Raw genomic sequence first — 2,500 nt, 5'->3', positions numbered from 1 at the left:
GCCTCCAAAATCATTCAGTCTATTTTCTTCAATGTTTACCAAAGTCAGACTCATGTACTTATTGCCTGTCTTGAGTTCAAGCCTCACTATCTTGAGTTGGGAAGAGTACAGAAGTGTAGTCATAATGATCCTCGGCTTCTCCTTATAAAATTTTAAAAAATTAGACTCTCAGTACTCTAGTCCCTCTCTAACAGTGACCATCAAGCAAGGGCATTAACTGACCACAAGTTACTGAGAGCCCCCTAATCTGTACTGTGATATAAATGAAGGATTTTCATAATAATCAACAGCAATAAAAAGGAAGGTGCATAATGTAATATTGAAGATGTTTGTCATTTGTTTCATTTCAAAAATAAAATTCATTTAATCCTTCTTTGCTTTCCATGTTAACTACTGAATATGTTTGGTATAAAAAAGCCTATTCTGTCATTCACTACTTTATGAGTTATTTTAGAATTGCAGATTTTCAAGGGTAAAAAATGCTGGGGCCTGTACATGTCCTATGGTCTGAAATGCCTTAAAAGAGGCAATGTCCCAGTGGACAAAGCTATAATCTTTTTTTCTGAAAACAGTTCTGAAGTATACCAAAGATGTTTTTTTCAGATTCTGTTACCTATATTAAAGTAATACAGAATTTCATCTTTTCATTGCCTATTGGTATACTAGGTAATTTATCTATTTATAGAAAATTTTCTGCCACATGAACATCGAAGGTCATTAGTGATGTATTCAAAACATTGTAATAGGATGGGGCTTAGTAAGAAAGTTTTTTTGGTTCTGTAATTTCCAAAAAACAAATGCACCAGACATCAAAGGTCACTCAGCATTATGGTAAAGTACTGAGGCAAAAAGGGTAAATACGAGTTAACAATTTGAATATGTGGACAGAAGAAGGGGATGAAGAAGAGAAGGGAAGGGAAAGGAATGAGAAGAAAAGACCCTGCAAATTTAGACGAGGCAAGGGCTGAGGTCCACGGCAGGAGTGATCCCTACATTGGGCCTGTGTCTCTGCCTTCTAAGCCCCATGGCAACAATGAGTAGGGGATTGGGGGGTGGGGGGGAATGTGGATATATAAGCCTCCACATTCAAGATATGACAAATCTTAGCCTTCTGCAAAATATAGTAAGTATGCTATAAGAGCATATACATAAAACATTCACTGACCCACAGAAATCTATCAATTCATTGTCCTTTTTGTGTTTTCAAAAGTTATAGATAAGCAAATGAATATAGACTACAGATTAATAGAGAAAAACTAATACTCTAAAAAAGCACTGAATTTTATAAAGTGGTTAATGGTTAAGACAAATAAATATGCTAGACATCAGAGGTCATAAAGCACTATGGTAAAGTATTGTGACAAAAAGGGTAAAAAATACTTAACGATTATGATAAGTGGAGAAAAGAAGGGAGTAAAGAAGAGAAGGAAAAAGAGAGGGGGAGAAGAAAAGACAAATTAGTTGAAGTGAGGGCTGAGGACCAAGGCAGGGCTGATCCCCCACCCTAGCCCTCAGTCCCCGTCTCCTCAGCCTCCACAACAACAATAACAAGCAAAGGATTGGGGGCTAAATTTTATATTTAAATAGTATTTTCCTGACAAACTATATGACGGGGTGTGAAAATTTTGTTTAAAGGCTAGCCCTAACTAAGTGCTTTTGCATTACCTTTCCACATATATATTTTTACTATTATCATCATAGTACAGTTTTTCCCTTTCAAGCAAAATCTAAATTTTATCTAAAAAAAATTCTGTTCTTGAGAAATCTATTTACATGAACAGTATATTTTTTGTAAACTCCAACTTGCATCGTCTTTTTCCTTATATACATTTTTTTCTAACAGTACAACAAGCGACCCTGCCACTTCAAAATGAGCCATAATTCCGGTTTCGACAATAATATCCGACTATTTATTACTGGCCATCATTTACGTGTTGCTTTTGCCTTTAATTTTTATATATTTTTTATTTTCTAATCATTATCGCTATTATCAAAGTGCAGTCCATCCCCTTCAAAAGATGCTCATATTCAGGGTTTATGGATAACAACTTTGTTCCAAGAGTTGAAAAACGTTTGATTTCGCTAGAACTGATTTATGATGCAAAGAAATACACAGATCATTTCCTGACCTGTGCCCCCTCACACTGCAGGTAAAAACTAGATTTTCTTACATACTGGAATTAAAAGGTCGAGCAAAAATAATATACTGAATATCTAGATCAAAACAGATACAAATAGAAGTTCAAAGATTTTCTATCCTATGTATTAATCCACTGGCCATAGGTACATATGCAGTCCACTGTAATAAGTTTAGGATTTTGTTGTATCTATAAGTATGTAGCTAACAAGGGGTTCATTAACCAGTGAGCCCTACATGACTTCACTTGGTTTCTCTTGAATATTCTAATGGTATTAATGTTAATTCTGTGATTATTATTATTAACATTATGATTAACTTAATGTTATGAAAATATCAAATATCAATAAGTAAAAAATAATA

The sequence above is a fragment of the Penaeus chinensis genome, chromosome 24 (genome assembly GCF_019202785.1).
Source record: "Penaeus chinensis breed Huanghai No. 1 chromosome 24, ASM1920278v2, whole genome shotgun sequence".
NCBI classification, from domain to species: Eukaryota; Metazoa; Arthropoda; class Malacostraca; order Decapoda; family Penaeidae; genus Penaeus; species Penaeus chinensis.
Note: the sequence above shows the minus strand (reverse complement) of the source record.